The sequence below is a fragment of the Melospiza melodia genome, chromosome Z, assembly GCF_035770615.1.
Source record: "Melospiza melodia melodia isolate bMelMel2 chromosome Z, bMelMel2.pri, whole genome shotgun sequence".
In the NCBI taxonomy this organism is placed as follows: domain Eukaryota; kingdom Metazoa; phylum Chordata; class Aves; order Passeriformes; family Passerellidae; genus Melospiza; species Melospiza melodia.
Genome location: NC_086226.1, coordinates 79,348,415 through 79,366,916, shown reverse-complemented (window position 1 = coordinate 79,366,916; position 18,502 = coordinate 79,348,415). Strand labels below are relative to the sequence as shown.

The 18,502-nt window shown below is 42.6% G+C and overlaps 1 long non-coding RNA gene across 1 annotated transcript; it reads right to left on the bottom strand.

Annotated features, from left to right (window-relative positions):
- Nucleotides 1-7,604: 7,604 nt before the first annotated feature.
- On the bottom strand, nt 7,605-18,038 carry LOC134432351 (uncharacterized). Its single transcript, XR_010031304.1, has 3 exons — nt 17,988-18,038; nt 15,083-15,181; nt 7,605-12,780 (listed from the first exon to the last, which is right to left on the bottom strand). It is a non-coding gene; the product is annotated as an uncharacterized LOC134432351 (long non-coding RNA).
- Nucleotides 18,039-18,502: the final 464 nt, after the last annotated feature.

Here is an 18,502-nt window from a genome sequence, read left to right as displayed (position 1 = left end):
GCTTTGTTAATTTGAGATTTTACTAATTTTGAGATTTCCTGGCTGAGGTGCTAAAGAGTGTGGTGGGTTTGGTGTTGGTTAATTATTAGTGTAGGTCACTAATAATGGTTTCCCACTTTCTGTGGCACAGCTACAGCAGCACCTGTGGCATCACCGAGGTACTGGACCTAAGGCACCTTTGTGGAAGCACCTTTTGTGCATCTTTTAATAAACAACAAGCTCAGTCTTGGATGTGAATATATCTGTGAAGTAAAGCCATTAGAGCAAGCAAGAAATGCTCCAAAATGCATAGTTTTGGGAAAGTTTTAGATACAGATGTCAGCTACTGCAGTAAACCAACTGCAGTATAGAGCTGTGCATTCTGTATACTTTCAGCATACTTCTATGTTCCAGAAACAAACATATGACTGCCTCAAGTTATAAATGCTTTTTGTATGCTTCTTTCATAACCCTAGTTATTTATGGAAAAAAGGTGTTTGGTTGCAGGGTTTTTTTGGGACACAGCTTGTGAAAATACAACTACTTCTTGTAAAATGAAACTTTATTCTAAAATGTATCCAAAATTGCAAGACACAAGCACCATTAAACAGATAAATAGACATATATTTATATACAGAGAGCATCAAAACACAAAACAATTGTTAATATAATTCTTACACCATTTTAATGAGTATCCATCAATAAAACTTTACAATTTAAAGGAGACTTTTCAGTTGCAAAACAGTTGTAAAATCATATGTATAAATTATATTTACTACAATTCCAATAACAGAGGCAAAGTAAAATACAAAAATAATAATCAATACTGCAAATTCAAATACAAACCCCAAAAGTAATGCTGCACAGGTACGTATGTACACTGGATGAATTCATGCAGCCAGGCAGTGCAACAAATTAACTGCTGAGTTTAACTTATCACAAAATGGAACCACCATGTCGAAAAACAGAAGAAAATATACTTTTGTAATAAATCATAGTGCATTTTGAAGTTAGACTTTATAAAACGATTGTTGAGTGATATACTTCTAATATTCCCCATGTGATCTGAGATCCCCCCAACTCCTTTTTTCACAAAATAAAATACAAATGACAAAAGCTAAAAACCCCACTGTAGAACAGAGTCTGCTGTACTGGTACCATCTTGAACGCATTTGTCTTAATTCTCGGTATCAGACTTGTTTGCAAGTGTCCGTGAGCACAGGGACACGAGTTTTTCCTTGCTACCAGGAGTAAATCTTTCACGCTCCAATGCTGTCTCCATAAACTGCATCTCACACCATGCTTAGACTGCACTGGTTTGAAGAGACACAGCTGAGCCTTGAAACAAGAACCCTTCAATCCCTACGAAGCACAGAGAGAGTAAATGGAGGATAGAGAGACCTCATTATTCCCGAAGCTCCTATCCCTAATTGCTTTAATTACATAAACAGAGATTAACATAAGAGGCTTTTATGGCTTGGGTGAAATTTCTGCTAATTGGGTGGGCAAGTGCGAAGCCTGTGTCTCTCCACAGGCCTTTGCCTTTCACAGTGCAGAGGGCCACAGACGCTTTTGGTTGGTGAAAAGAAGCCTCAGGTAACTATATAGAAAAATACCTCTGCAGTGAAAATGTGGTAAAGAAACAGAAACTCAGAACCTCTGGAAAACTGTGACTTCTTGTGTAAGAAAAACATGGCTGTCACCTTTCAGGTCTGTGTTGGTTGGTATAGCATGAACACGTAGATCAAACTGGTTAAGTGTCAAAATTATATGAGATACAATGACACAGTCTGACACTTTTTTCTTACAATCTTAAGTGATAAGCACGCTCAGTGTTTTCACTAGGAAGTTACTGCTGAAATGCTACATTTCGTTGCTGAAAAGACATTTATAGCAGCCTGTAAACTACTGAAGAGTTGCTTCCTGCATCCTTTGTGCTTCCAAAACCCCCCTTTGAGCCATCACTAACTTCTGAGTTCATGGGAGTTTTGAGCAAAAAAGGGATGCGGAAAACCACCTGTATTGGGTAAATAATGTAGCAATTTACACAGCAGCTCTTCAGATCTTCCAGCATGCAAGCACGTGTAGAGAGAAGCTAAGAGACAGCATGCACTGCAGGGTTATGTCATTGTGCTTATGTCTGCTGAGGGCACTATGGCATTTTCACTCAGAAAAACAGAAATGTTAGCCCCAGGAGACTGAAAGAGCCAATATTAATGAAGCCATCAGCTACTGTTGCAGTAAAGAACACCCCAAAAGAGGGAGGAAGTTCATCTGCTGGTAGCGTATACATACTGAAGCTGAAGAGAATTATAAAGGCACAATACAAGCCTATATTTCTGGTAAATTATATATATTCATAAATTTCTGCTCATACCACCTCAAGATAGTGAATGGTACAATAATAACTCAAGGTACCAATGTTAATTGAAAGTGAAGCTCTACAAATAAAGGGCTGTTGGAGAACATAGCTCATGACTTGCTACATTTCTACTCTTCCCAGGTGGTGAGCTCATCTACCTTTCCTCCACTGGCTGACAACAACATGGTGACCCAGTGAGAAAACTGGAGCACCATCAGATGACAGGCAGAATGGCTGTGTGCACTGAAAAGGTGTCAGTGAGTGGCTGCCACAACAATCTTTCCCACTGCTTTACCTTTGGCTCAGAATTCACAGAGAAACCAGGAACAGCAACTGGAATTTCATACCCATTTTCATGCAGAGCTGAGGCTGAGATAACCCATGAAAGCAGCATTTTGGTTAACTTCAGCACTCAAAACTATTGAAGAGCAGAGCAGGAATTGTACCAGCTCATCATAAGAAACAAATCTCCATTTTTCTATTCGCAGCTACACAAGATCTGTATCATTTCCAACAGCAAATGACTCACAACTTCGGAAATGAAGTGAATGGATCAATACTGCTCCTGTTAACTCATAAAAAGTGACACCCACTTTTGTGTGCTGAAATTACAGGGCAGCTGTGGAGGCGACTGCTGTCCCAGCCCAGCTCTGAGAACGTGGACGCCCGATGGAAGTGGAAGGTGCAGCTACAGCATTTGCGTTTTAGCCTGGAGCTGTTCCTCAGCTCGCCACAACAACGGGCACAAGCGCTGTCAGGATTTCGTACCGCAGGTAATGGGGAAGGGATTGAGGGGAACGAGAGGAGGAACCCGCTGGAAGCAGGCTCTGCTAACCCACAGTAACTCTGCCTGCAGATCTGCTCTATCTGACACGGGACATTCCCTCATTTCCAAACCAGCACACCAAATCCCAACACGCTTATCGCACATTTCCCTCACAAAACCTATCATTACCTGCCGTTACTACATGTATTCTCACAAGCCTCAACCAGGACCTCCTAGATTTATTCCTTAAAGCTCTCAGGAAAGGAATCTTTAGCTACATCTGGAAAATATGAATACCTTGTTACAAGCTCACAGCTGAATTTAAAAGCTGCATGTGCTATTGCTGGTGTTGATTGGTCTATGCAATGGTTCTGCCCTGCGTTGCTTCCAAAGAAAATCAGTGCAGGTAACAAGGAAGCCCGCTCTGAGAAATAAAGGTGAGGTTTCCTAGGCAGGGGTAATCCTCTAGAAATGTTTGACCAATTTGCAAGTTCAAGCTACAGCTGTTCATTAAAAATGAAGTAAAAACAAAGAACATAGCACTACAGGGCAGAAATCTCATGCTTGAGATTGAATTCAGAAAGTCATCTGTAAGACACTCGGATTCAGGTTCAAAGGAGCTGCATTATTCTTGCCCATTCCAAGCTCAAACAAATACAAGTTTGTGTAGAGGTGTGAGAAGCCAATTGTACACACTTGGCTTCATCCCACCTAATTCCAGCCGTTCGTCAGTGGTGAGGGCAAATGATGCCACAATGCAATCTCCCAGAGGCATCTCCACTCGTGTCCCTCCTCTGACTCACACGGGAGACCCAGGCTGTAATTTTTAGCCAGCTGAAATTAGGGCAGGATGAATCAGGCCGCAGCATGGAGCGGAAACAAGTCTGATGTGGTGGCACAGTATCACCATGACAATCCAGTCTGTCACAGGCCTGTCTGAGGCTCCCAGCCAGACACGCTTTGGGTCAGTGACCCACACCAGCCGCGCCTTTGCAGCTCACGGTCTGGCAAGGAGCTCATGCACACTGAACAGTGAGGCTTGAGCTCATGACGATCCCCAAAGCACGACCTGGGGCTGCACAGGGACTGCAGCCCTCCCAGGCAGCCCAGAGGCTGCCCTGCACAGTTACACCCAGGGTCTGCAGGGCTTTGCAGCGGAGTGGTTACTCATCCTGACACACCACGCACACACGCCCACGTGTCCGTGGTGCTGTGGGAGTTCTGCATCCCCACGCCTTGGCCGGGGCACGGGCTGGCTCTCGGCAGGAGCTGTCGCTAATGAGGATGAAGCACACACTGAGGAGAAATACAGCGTTCTGAAACACACATTTGTGAGATCCCCAATAGTATCAATAGTAACGATTAAGGTCAGAGGCAGTATCAAGTTTTGCATGCACTTTCTACATTAGTATTTCTATAGACAAGTTTCATTCTTGCTGGTTTGTTTGCAAAATTACTGAGGTTTCCTTTACTTCCAGAGGCTGGAATATTCAACATTAGTTTCATTGATGATGTTGAAAGTCATTCTTTGTCTAAAATACACCTACAAATGCTTGAGATTATGGGACAGGGATTGCCCTGTTGTAAAGGGCTGAAGTAACTGTAGAAATATTTTTTGATCTTACAAATACAGGGAATTTATCTACAAATTGGACTAAGCATGAGGAACACTTATTGCAAGTTCTCAAAGTCTTACATGAAAGGGTGAAGGTGCAAAGTCGTTAAGACTGCCTTAATTCTAAAGATTAGCCTACTCATTTAATTAAACTATCAATAGAAACACAGAATTTAAAGTAATCCAAGTAAGAATCCCCTTCAACTTTCCAAGCTTCTTTGCTTTTCCCATCATTGCCTTTCAGACTAGACAGGACTTGAAATTCTGATGTCAGAAACCAGCAAAGAACACACAGACATTTTCAGGTCTTTGTTGTGTATCATAAAATACTGTAAAAAAAGAATGCAGAGTCCCAGAATTCAGGTTATTTTTCTCTCTCAGTAACCAGACAGAGAGTTGGAATCTCCTTCAAACACCACCTCAAGTGAAGCCTACGGTGGGTGGGGACGGGGACACAATGCAGGGGCAGTGCTGTGCCTCTCATGTGCCCCTAGAGATGGGCTTCTGTCCTGGCACTGCTGCAGTTTGTGGGGAATGACAAACACACCAGCTCACACATCTTTGTAAGGCAGCAGCCTGCCCAGGTGCTGTGCCTGGGGCACCCTTTGCCAGGGGACACTGCCCAGCTGTGACACCTCTCAGGTGCGCAGGCACAGGCACCTGGGGTGCCCCAAAACCTGCAGCTGCCTGCTCCAACCCAACCCCAAGCTCTCAGAAAAGGATATGAACTGCCTTGAATTCTCTTACATTACATTTCATATTTCTGCAAATGGCTTATAGATCTGCTCTTTGAAATAAATTCTGAAACCACTAAGCGTGCTTAACAGAGCTTCAACTCTATGTGGACAGCGAGTTCAGAGGACAGAACAAGGACTTCTGCAGTATATAATACACATGGCTGTACAGTCAAAGGCCACCTCTTGCTTTAACACAAGAATTTACAGTAGCAAGCAGTGGTGGCAAGATTTCTTACACAAAACCTACAGGAATTTACAGGATATGCATGGATCACCGAGGTTATAACACCAGCAATAGACAACACAGAGTATCTTGTGCAATGTGAACAAAGTTGACAGTAGTTTACCAATGCTGTAAGTAATTCACATAAATATGCTAACCCACCAGCTAACAAAACTTCATCCTCTTTCCACCAGAACCAGATGCGTGTACAGCAATCCATATAAACAAAAGTGGTTTGTTTTTGTGGTTTTAGCCAAACATGCACAAAGCAGATGCACTCCAAGGGGATACTTGCAAAAAACCAAAAAAATCCCCTCAAAACTGGTGTCCAAGCACACACAGCAATTGGATTGACACTTCTCCAACAGCCATGACAGAGCCAAAGTTTATTGTATGGATGCTTTTTGTCCTGGAAAAATAGTAAATTAAAAACTCACTTGATTTATAACTGACAGAAAACTCCAGCTTTACTCAGGCCACTCTTCCGTGTCTCCAATTCTAGCCCTAATTCGTTCCAGCCCTACTTTGGGAACTTGTGTTCTCTTCCTTATCCATTAATGTAAATGCAAATCAAATAAAAACTACAACATAATCAGAAAAAATAAAAAAGACTAGAAAAATGAAATTGAAAATAGCTTATACCTGCTTTTGGATGTTATGTTTATTGACAACAATTTAATAACACCACTTTTGCTTTCCCTCTAAACCGCTGGATGTGCTCTGTGTCTCTGTTACAGAGAGCTTTAGTAAATTCCTATCTCAATTAAATATATCCTGTATTTGGGATTTTATTTTCATCCAATCTGCAAGACAAAAACGAGCTTTTCTTTCAAGCTATTTTCTATCATTGTTAGGAACCATCTCGTCTGATTTGTGAGTATGTGGGATGCTAACTGTCCTCATCTCGAGCACTGAGAGCTCTCAGGATGCTGCACTGCCACGCCTCATCTGGTGGTATACTCAGTTCCTCTCTGTGAATGAAATAAACTCTTGACAGCAGGGCTCCAGTTACAGAACAACTTCCTGCATGCTTGTTGGGCAAAATGCTCTTGTTTTTGTGCAAAGATCTGGCACAGTACATTTACTGGGGAAGTCCAAGTGAGAGAGGGTAAAACATGACAAATAAAACAACAGAAGTGAAGCCTAAAATATCCAGTTCATCCAGTTGACAATTTGAGTCCTCAGGGGTCAGAGCAGTTGTTCCACAACAATAGTTTTCCCCATCAAAAGCAATTACTGAAGATTTCAGTTTCTCTGCAATAGCTCAAACTCCTAGACTGTACAGTCTATTTCCTAGGCTACTGAAAACACATTGCCTTTCCAAATCCCCATGTTTTGTGCTGTTTCCCTATGAGAACTGACACTAAAACTGCCAGAATTTTCTCTTAGCAAAATGCAGCCTCTTGTCTCAGCATTGTAAAATCGTGAAGGGATCCCCAGAACCTAACAAGAATTGTTGTGCAAGTTCTCAAGAGAAGAGCGAGGTAGCGAACGAACACCTTGTTTCTGGTGGATAACTGCCCACGCCTGAGCCCCCTGACCCTGGAACACGCCTGCCCGACCTCAGTCACTGCTCTGAGACCACAGAACCCTGCACCATCCACGGGACACGCTGGAAACACTGACCAGGCAAATCCAACCGCTGCTGGTGAGCTCGGCTTTGTACAAGGTCTCACAATTTGGATGTCCAGCTGTACACTTTTGGGGATGTGGAAGGAGCTTTCAGCATGAAGTCCAGCTGTATTATTTATAGCAACTAGGCAGCAAATCTCTTTTTTATCTGATTTCCCCAGAACCATGTCTTTCAGCAAATATTTACAATGCTGAAGTAAAAGAACGAAAAAGAAGGTGATTTTCTTTTTGTCTCTCCATTTCTCTTGCTCACAAAACTGAAATAGTGGCTAGAAAGTGACCATTTCAAATTATGACTGAAAACTGCATTTATTAAATTCGAAAACATGTACCCAAGAAAACCTTTATACATTTTTATGGCAAGTTTTCCTATTACATGAGAGGCTTTCTTACACATTTCAAGCTTAAATGAACAGCAACCAAACAGAAGTTTGGACTAAACCTGCAAAGCTGTTGGCTGTGTGGAGGGAAACTATGGCTGCAGAACTGAAAACAAGATGAAAGAACAAATTCACAGAAATAGTTCATGGAATAGTGAACAAAGCTCTAATAAAGTAAGAAACAGAAGAAAGCCAAATCTGCTCCGCATGTCAGTACTATTGATACATAAACAGGCTCCTGCACTAGTAAAATCTGTGAAATAATGTCTGCTTAGCAAAGACTTAATTGGAGCTCTAGACTGTCCATGTTTAAGCATGGGTTTACATTACTACAGTCCTACTTTTTTAATTTCCTGAAGGATACTACCTGTTCTTAGATCTGGTTAAAATTAACTATGAGCAGGCTCAATTTGAAATCAAGGTGAAGCTGTTGGCAGGATCAGAATTTTCATGTGCTGAGTAGATGAGACATTTATTTTTTCTAGATTTGGTACTGTAATTTGTTTCCAATATATAGACACCATACAGGAGTGCACTCAAAGCAGTATTTTAAACTGTCTTTTCTCCTTTTTCAGGTTGAAACGTCATTTTGGTAATTTCAACAGACCCTCTGTATTTTTCTCTATGTACTCGGTTTTTACATCTGCCAAATAATGTTACACCACAGGTAAGTTATATATTTGACCCAGACTAGGGTGAAATCCTACCCAAAAAATGACCTTATGTGAATGGTTTCATCAACATTTCAGCAGAACTGGCACAAGCAGCAGTCTACAGAACTGTGCCACTATCTGAAAAGTAGAAAGAGCTGCAACCAGCAACATTTAAACCTAACTAATTTATTTCTGAATTTCTAGAATTATTTTGAATCACTAAATCATGAACTGGATCCTCACTGTGAGATACCAGTGTTGAAGCAGTTTATAGGGGTTCATTTGAAAGATGTGCTTTGTCAGTATTCCCATCCTTAAGGCCTGATCAAACCCAAGTGTGTCTGTGCCAGCACCCACAGTTCTATCACCACTTATGGTGAATTAAAGAAAAATAAATTTACCTGTACGTTTTACATCACTAAGGTATATTTTACATTCTTGAAATGCAAATGTGTAGGGTGAAACACTGAAGAATCCAGTCCATACTTAGCCATGGCAAGAGCAGTGGATGAGAGCTGACTGGGGACAGGGGAGAGCACTTAATAAACAACTGATACAGAAATAGGACCCTGTGTGACATGTATCAGCTGAAAAGTCATTTTTGAATAAAGTGATCAACACTAAATATTGTAGCAGCTGGTCCCTCATTAAATCTAATTCCACATCATTTGCACATGCGGTATTGCCACAGAACAGAGGAAAATTCAACTGGTTTTAGGCAGGTCAAGAAGCTGTCCTTTGATGCATCCTTAAAGAAGCAAGGTTCTATTCCACTTCTTCCCAAGTGGAATTATTTAAAATAAATGATTAGCCTATGTATTTCTCATTGGGTATTCCTGTTGGAAGGGAAAGGAACAGCTGGATGTCCTGGGACATGGAACATTTAATCCTCCACTCTGAGGAAGAGGCTGAAAGCCTGGAAGTTGTTTCTGTCTCTGAATATGTGACATATTGGGTGGCTACGGCTCTGCAACCAGAGGACTTCCAAATAAAAAATGGAATTCCTGGGGGTTGGAAGTGCAAGTTCCAAACTGCAGTTTTTCCTCATTCTCAGGTAGTTAAGAAAATAATGTAATCCCTGCATGCAAATATCCAGGGACTTTGTTAATGCACACCAGGCCACATGCTTCACCTGTGATTCAGACAGCTAAACTCCTTCCTTGCCTCAAACCCGGCTCTTAGACACGGCAATAAAATCCTGGTGACATGGAAATACATCTGCATCTATCACTCCTTTCCATAGGCTGGAGCAGCAGGTAAGACCCTGGTTTCACTGTGAAGTTCACAGGTGAATGCAGTTTCAGGTGATTTCTACAAAGCTGGAATATTTGCAAGAGTTCTCACAGCATACAGATCCCTCACTCTCCGTTTCTGCTACTCAAAGATGTAATCACTTCTGGTTTTAAGAAGGCTTCCTATAACTCTGCCTGAAATACCCATTTACAGAATCACCTTCTATTTACTTCTATACTGAAGAGCAAGATCCATCTAAAAAGCCAGTGTGAGAAGATCTACCCTGCACCATTTAAAATAAAATTCCTAGCAGAGCTGGACAAGTTGTGACATTATCAACAGTGCTGTTGCAAAAGGACAGAACCAAACAGCAGTGACATTGCTCCTCGTATCTGGAGCATAAAAAATTTAAGAAGAGGGAGCAAACACTGAGTGCTTGGGAATAGTCTTTCCTCCCATATTGATACTCCAGGTACCATGAAAATCCTACAAGGATTTGTAAGCAAAGGAAAGAGAAATGGACAAGCAAAAAGCCCTATGCATATTAAGGAAGAAATGATCCAAAGGTGTAATTTAGAATTTGAGTAATTAGCACAAAGGATTGTTTTCTAATGGTTCAGCTGCAGAACCTGGCCTCTCCTGGAGCCTGGTAAAGCCCTGGACAAAGCATTAGTGGCACCAGCTGCTGCCCGTGGGGCTGCGTGGGAGTGAGAAATGCAGGACACAGCGAATCCATCGTGTGCTGAAAGGACGTTGTGCTCCTGTATCAAAGTGAGGATAACATGCTTTAATATTGATATCAATCTGTGCCAGCTGTTCCACGCACAGGTTTAAAGGTCAGACTTCATCCTTCCCAGGTGCCCAACAGCTCACTGCCCTGGGAATGGCCTTTGGCACTCGATGCACTGCTCCCATCTCCCTTAGCCCAGCAGCAGCGACACCGTCGGACAGACTGGGCCAGAAGGAGCCCTTGGGTGCCTGGAGGGCGACCACAGATAATACAGGTGGCCAACCAAGGCTGCAGGGGCACCTGGGCTCTGGGTGCAACGGGGACACACCAGTGGTGTTAGTGACAACAGCAAAGGGTCTGAAGAAATTACACTTGATTTTGTGCTTGTGATTCGAGCCAATAGCAGGGTCTTCCAGCATCTTTGGAGACAGCAGCAAAGTGCTTTCCAAAGAGAAGCAAATGAATGCGACCTTCATAATCAATAAGAATACAGCCTACAAAACCATATAAGGACTAGCCAGGTCATGTTTACATCTAATCAAGCAGTTCTTACTAAAAAGTAACGCTAACAAAATCTTTGATACTTCAATGTAATTTTGATCCTCTGAGACTTTCATCTTTGAGTAAGCCTAACGGGACAGTAACATGTTAAACCTTTTTATTTCCATATGTCATATGTGTATAATATATGGAAATAAAAATTAGTTAGGAGATTGTAGAATTCCTCACACATCCAGCTACCATCACAAGCCCATCACATATGGGTGATATTCCTTTATCACAAGCTCATGAGGAAAATCCCCTTGCACATGGATATACCACATCCCAGAACTGCTCCTGCTCTGCAAGTGGCTCCTTGGATTAAAGTCCAAAGAGAGGAATTTGCTGTTTGTCTGTGGCACAAATTTCTGCCGAGCCACTTTGTGCCTGCATTGCTGATCATCAGCTTTTGTATCACTACAAACCGAAAACCTTTGTTTTCCTGGGGGAGCTGAAAATCATCAGGAACTAAGTAAAAGTACCACAATCTTGGTTTCAGAGCTCTGCCTCAAGAGAAATGGGAATGCTTCCAGAAGCATTTCCTTGAGGCCTTTTTCTGCATTCTGGCCCCAGCTTTCATACCTAACTGTATGTTCCCCCTCTAAAAGGATCCAGACCTTTGCTCCTTTCTATTCATGGCAAAAGGTAACACCCTCACAACAAGGCTAGTAGTCATAAAAAGTTTACTGTGGCATTTTGGCTCAAAGAAAAAAAAAAGGCTGATGACTGGAAAGTTTTGTGGGAATTAATTCTGGCAGATATGGCAGAAAACACACACCCAAGCAGCAGGGTGACCTGATTTTCTAAATGGGCTTGGGAAATACCGTTTGTAATCAGGATCACAGATTGCTCATATATGTTTGAGAATCACTGAAAATGGGAAACATAATTGCAGGTTGCTGGAAAATGTTTTGGTGATAAGGACTCTACTGTATTTCCACTAACTACCACCCCTACAGAAGACCATGCTAAATAGAAAACTCAAATCCAAGGGCAGGAGAAGCCCTGACACTTTATTGCTAGATTCTATAGCAATTGGAGCTCACTTACAGTAACCTTATAGTACTCTATATAAACTGAGAAGCTTGTATCAAATTCAGGCTTCCATTTAAAATAGATATTGCAGATATTAGGCTTCAATTAAAGAAGAAAAATAACCTTCAGTGCTTTTTTTCTCTTAAAGGCAAAGTATCAAAAGAAATCCCCAAACTAGGTGGAAGTTATTCAATTTCTCCAAAAATTAGGATGAGCTTTCTTCTATTTCTTGAGACAGTACAATTTGTGATTCACAGGGTAGCTGGTATCAAACACAAGGTAATGAAAGCTCGTATAAGCAATTTTATTCCTGTCCATAATGGCAGACTAACAAAATCAAAAGAATTTATCCTTTGAGTTCAACTTAAAAAATAACTTACAAAGCAGTGATATATGCAACGTAAAACAGTTCAGGATGGGAGAGGGAAAGCAAATTTTAATAATTAAAATGCAAACGTGAAAAAAAAAAAGAAATGGAATAAAAGTCCCTACTTCTGATTTCTACGTAAGATGTCATGTGATCCTATTGGACAGCGTCCTGGGGTCTGTGTGTGTGTGTGTGTTTGGATGTCACACACACACACCCCACGCTGGCCCACACATGTACACACACAGACAGGCGCTGGCAGCTCCACCTCGGGCACTTCTCTCATGCCACTCCTGACAGTTGTCTCAAGCGTGTTTGGGACCCACTGTCTTGACAAAACAGGGGAGATGGTAGGAGAAAAACAAACAAACAGGTGGGTCTGATTGTGTCTGAGATCCTTTAGTTAAACTGTACACTGGGACGAATAATTTTCTTCTGCAGTAGCTCTCTGGGGAGGGCCAACTCACTGTGGTCTTCACGGCGACACTTGTGAACGGGTCACACGCTCATTGTCATGCTAGGGGAGTACTGAAAAAGAGCAATGCACAATTTAACAAACATTCTGCCCCCACCCCAGGCAGCAATGGGTTCAGAGCTCCGGGAGCGCCCTCCTCAATCTGTGCCGCAGCCTCTCCTGGGGCTGCAGTTCAGTTTGTGCCCCAGAACTTCTGCTGAGCTTCTCTCATGTCACAAGGCAGCCACTGCTGAGAGGCAATGCCCCTGAGGGCTGTTCTGCTGCTACCTGGGTGCTGTGATGAGCCAATACCTCACTGAGGCTTTCCACTCCCCTTCCTGCCCACTGCTGGCTGCTGGGGAATTTACCTGGGCAGGTGCCTGGTCTGCAATGGACTGGCTGCATCCGCGGCCAGCTGAACCACACAAGATTCTGGGGAGGTTTTGTTTACTTTAGGGGAAGAAAGGAACAAAGATACCTGTGACTGTGATTCAGTTAGGCTTTTGGTCTGTATTATTTTGTGTTAGCAATTTTAGGGGGCAAGCTGAATCACCAGTGGTCATTCTCCTTTATGTGGACCAAAAATCCAATCCCCACACCTCACGACTGTAGTGACACAAACTGAACTGCAGCCTTTAGCCAAGCTACAGCTACCCTCAGGTTAGCGGTGCTTCATTAAAGTAATCACTGGGACACCACAGTGCCTAGAAGAAATGCACATCCATACATCTAATTTGCTTTTAAATTGAAAACTGTGGACTGCAAAAGCAGTTAATTTGGTCTAACATCCTCTAAGCAGAGGAAAATGTTAAAATGCAAGAAGATTAGCAGTTTGAAAATTGACAGAAGAAAAGGAAAGGTAAATTTGCCGGTGCAAAACCACATGTGCCCTACATATCCCATCAAGTCTTGAGTTCCAAGCTGGCCATTTCCAAGTGCCCAAGCATACAGAATGAGTATTTTAGATGGGTCTTCCCTGTAATGTAAACTACAGAGGTCTGCCTACCAGCTCTGAGGCTTAAAGCAAAGCACCTGCTCCAGTAATCTCCTGTATCTGAGCCAAGGTATCTGGAGAATCACTTTGGGAAAGCATGCTCTCCAGTTGTTTAGGACTTTCAAGTTGTTAGTAAGCCCTGAATTGCTACTTACCCCTAACCAAAATTCCTGGTGAACTGAACAGCAAATCTCCCTGAGAAAGGACTGCATGATAACACCTATTCTGAGCAGCCAAATGGCAAAACAGGGATCAGAAAGCAAGGCAGTTCCCCAGGATGAGGGAGCAATCCATGTTACAGAGCCTGCAGTCCCTGGGAGCAGACAGGGACACCCCTGGCATGTGCCACTCTGCCTTGCAGGCACACATCTCAACAAAACCTTGAGAAATCTGAGTCCCTGGCTCTTGCGGGCAGCACAAAAACACCCAGAGCCCAGGGAGGGTCTGAGAACACTGATTTTCTCCAGAGCACCACTGCTGTCCTCTTGTCCCACGGCCCTGTGTCAGTGACCCTGGCTGCCCTGGGCACAGCAGAGCGTGCCAGACTGGGAGCCAAGGGCTGCACAGTGCCAGGAGCAGGGACCATGTTTCATGGAGCCTCTGTGCTTTCTGCCATTTGGGCAGATATTAAACTCTGCTCTTTTTAGGTTGGGTATGACAGTTTTCTTCAACACCCCACACAACCTGAATGTGTGCCCACCAACAGCTAAGCGGCAGAAACTCTTCCTTTTCGCTACCTGAAAAAGAAAACCTCCCAAAACCCCTCAAAATCAAATTCCCAGGAAATTTTCTATGGAACTCAAGTATGCTGAGATCTAACAGAAGCTGCTTACTGAGCAGCAGGTCACCACTGGCACAGGCAATGAGGGTACTCTCCTATTTAGGGACCTAGAGGTGGATTTACAAACCCAGCCTCAGGCACATGAGTATGACAATACCACGCTCTTGCTCTGTAAAATGTTTACATACATTTTGCTGCTTTGAGCGTTCCATATATTAAAAAAAACGACATCATTTCCCCCGGAATGAACACTAGTGGAACCTCTGCCTTTTATGGGTGTAAGAGCACACTGCAACATGCAATCTGCTGGTGCTCTCATCACATACTTCAGTGTAAATCCTGCTTTTTCACTGACCTCGTGGCCCTGAGAGTTTCTGCAGTAAACCTATGCCTCCCACCTATTCCAGTTTCAGCTCTCTTTTGCACAGCATTTTTTATTCAAATCAATGCTGTACTTTCAGAAGCTATTAAAAAACATGCAAGACCACAGTGCTGCACTACAAGCACACTACAAAACTTGTAAAGGTTCTTTTTCTAAACAAAAGAGCACAGACACATGTTCACCTCTGCAGTCCAACAAGCCAGGTAATGGGATACTTACACTCTCGCTCTGAAAAGGGTTGAGGAAGTTTCCACCCATCTCACTGTCATCCCTGGGAGTGCCAGGCTGGTTGCTCATGCTCATATTACTGGGAGAGTTCTGTTAAAAAAGAAAAGATTACAAAATACAGATGCAGTGCTGCTTCAGGTTCATTTGCAGCCTCACCAGGTGAGCCCAGGGCATGCTCCACACAGAACTTGGTGCACTCAGGTGCCCTGGGCCTCTCAAGGATGAGAAATCAGCCCCAGCAGGGTTCTGCATGATTCAGTCACTCATTTTAGTCTGTTAAGTAATGTTCTCTTCCCTGAAGCAAGGATTATTTATCTGTGCCTCATTTTCAGGCTACAGCCAGTATCTGCTTTTGCTGAAGTCAAGAAAAGCTGTAAAAGCTGCAGCAGGGATGTGAGGAAGTTCTGTCACCACATTCAATCATGTGGTTGAATGCAGCCACATCTGTGAGCCCTGACACGTGTGACTTATGGGTATGTACTTAAAGACAGACAAAAGATGTACTTAAAGGCAGGATGGATCAGGTCTGCACGGGCCTTTGCGGACTGAGGGCTGCTCTTCATCCTCACAATTCACTGAAATAGTAACAATCTAAAGCCTTCCAAAAATTAATTGTTACTCTTTTCCTTCCAGAAGTGCACAGAGACCTCTGCAACTTCAGAAGCAGAATGGCTGAAACAAGGTAATTGCCACAGATATTAATGTGCATCAACAGCTCACACGTGGTTATTTTACACACCACCATCAGTCGGGTGCTCTTACAAAGCTGCTTTGCAGCACCCTGCCATGCCTGGACCACGGGCAATCCTCCTTCCATCACTGCTACATCTCCTACTCAGAGGACTCATGATGGAAAAAGAGTAGTCAGGGAAAAGGAGCAGTGAAACCATGGGCCTCATAATGAAATCCTTACATCTATCACAGTTCTTTCCTTGGATTTTTTTTTTTTAATTCAGAAAACTGGAATGCAATATAAATATAAATATAAATATAAATACCAAACTAATTACATACATGACCTACAAGCAGAAATTCTTTACCAGCACCTGAAATGCAGCACAGAGACCTGGGCCAAAGCCCTGCCTTAGACCTTCTGCTTTCTTCAGTCTCATTCACTGCTCCCACAGCTGTGATCCTCAGGCCACTGGACAACACGTCCATCAAGGACAACTGAAGCCTGACGAGGTGATTGCCATCAGTAACAATAACAATGCTGACACCAGCTGACATCCTTTAATCAAGCCTGCTCTCCAGTGCAGCCAGCACAGCAGATATTCAGGGACCCCCAGCTCGGAGAAGGCTGCACCCGCGGCCGTGGCTCTGCCACTGCTGCTGTGCCCTCATGAGCAGCATTGATTCAGGGCAGCCCAGAGCCTGAGTCACACGGGAGGTCAGGCTGCACAGTCACAGCCCTCCCGCTGGCCGTGACATCCAGGAACATACACACCTTCTCATTTATTTTATATGATGCTCCTGCACTTTTGCTTGTTCCCGGGGGACTTCCCCCTATTTCATGTTGCTCTGTGTAGAACTAAGCTTTGGCATTCTGCCATTGCTGCAGCACTCCAGCCCCAAAGGGCCAAATTCCTGAAAAAATCCCGTTTCAGTGGCTGCCCCAGGCTGCTTTTGTGGCCACTTGGGGTCCAGCACTATAGCTCCAAATGGGATTTTCCAAAGCAAGGGTGCCCCTGGTGCCTGCACAAATTCCATGGGCATTGCAATAAATGCAGGTTGGTAATTTTTATTTAACATGCATAATTTCAGTTCATTTACTGCCCTTGTCTGAGCTTAGTTCATAAAAAACTTTATGCTCTGCCATTTGGCTAATGTAGTCAAAATCTTCTCTAGAAAGCAATGAATTCTGTGAGCTGTACTGATTCTGCCAGGACTGGATCCATTTTCTATGCACAGCTGTTTTACAGGCAAAATTAACAATTTTATTTTACCTATTTAAAAAACACACAGATCAAAACTTATTTCCATGAGTTATTCATGCAGGCTAACATATTAGGAGACTTTTAGGTAAATTGTTTGGGATCCAAGTTTTCAGAGCTGCTGATACCTGTACCAGCACATACTGACCAACTAAAAGGGGAATACAGGCTTTAAAAATTATCCCATGGGAATGGAAATGTTTTGGATTTTTTCCCCTTAAAAATGCTGCAGTTTGCAATAAGATAGTGAAGAAAAACCACAGACTTTGATAAAAATGTGCTGTATGCTGGTCATCCCACAGGAGGTTTTTATTGAATCCCTCACTGCACAGCCCAGCCCAGCACAGCTGAGGCAATGTGGTCTTTTCCATCCATCACTTCACATCATGAAGAGTCTGAAAATGTTATAAAATTTCAGAACACAGGGTCCTCTTTATTTATGCCCCTTTACCAATACTACATCGGCTCATTAATTCCTAAGTTAATGATGATCACATCCACAGAAGTTTTATTTTTACAGAAGTAACATATTCAAGTATTATTTTTGTAGATGCAAAATCCCTGCAGATGAAACTCACATCCTTTTCCAGCTATGTAATGATTGTGGCATCAAAACAGTGCTTCTGCTGAAAGTACTTCTCAATCTAGTTTTTGGAAATTTATCCCGAGGATTAAGATATTTACATTACCTTAGAGAGGTGACAAACCCAATCCTGCAACACCCTAAGGAGATTGTCCCAAATTTACATTTGACTAGAACTGATTATTAGAACTGGTTTCATTTATTTTAAGAGCATCAAAAACTACAACAAGCTCAGTCAGATTATGAACTGGAGGTAATTATATATAATATAGATATGATATAATAAATGTGTATAAGGAAAGGATTCATAACGGAGACAAAGGAGATGAGTTTAGAGTGAAACACTCTAAAAATTCCAGATATTGGATTAGATACTCACTTTGGAAATACTGTCCATGTCTCCTGAGCCTGAAATTAAAACAGACAATTGCTCAGTAAATTTTGAGCTGAAGCTAATCCAATAATTATTTTTTTCCACAGAAAATACATAGTGCAACATCAACCTTTTAAAAAACATGTTGCTGAGAGATGAGGGAGGAATAGCCTTCCTAAACCGCCAACTACATGTTCTCTTTTTAACATGTATTCTGGTCTCTACCTTACATTGTAAAACCATTAAAGTCAATCCTAAGCGCACCCTGGGCGGACAAGTTAACATTCATAAATCTATTAAGCGCGCGCATTTTTCTCTGAAGTTCAGACTGTACTGGGTGCTGCAACAAAGGGGCTTTTGATGTTTGCACACCCGTTCTTCCAGAACCTGATTGTTTCTTTCAGATCTAGCTGTTTGTGAAGAAATTAACACCTATTTCTTCCATCAGTCAGGTGCTTCATAACGAGATTCTCTTCAGGTGCAGTACACACTTTCTGTTCCAGCAACATGCAGACATGCAG